Here is a 274-nt window from a genome sequence, read left to right as displayed (position 1 = left end):
ACTTGTAATAGTGGTCACTTTTGTTCCTGCATGTCTTTAAGATAAGATCGATGTTCATTTAGATTAAAGCGTTAAGGTTGTAGATATCACGTGACCTGTTGTTTTACTGTTGTAACAATGTAGGCTAGTTAACGCAATCTAACGTTTTATCAATGTTTTATGCTTAGGTGTAAAGTTAATGTACGTGCGAGCGAAATTTTCGAGCGATTCGTGCGATGGTATGTCCCGAATGATACAGACGATGCCCACGCGGTTGTACGTCCGCGATGTGGAC

The sequence above is a fragment of the Papilio polytes genome, unplaced genomic scaffold, assembly GCF_000836215.1.
Source record: "Papilio polytes unplaced genomic scaffold, Ppol_1.0 DF822622.1, whole genome shotgun sequence".
Classification (NCBI taxonomy): domain Eukaryota; kingdom Metazoa; phylum Arthropoda; class Insecta; order Lepidoptera; family Papilionidae; genus Papilio; species Papilio polytes.
Note: the sequence above shows the minus strand (reverse complement) of the source record.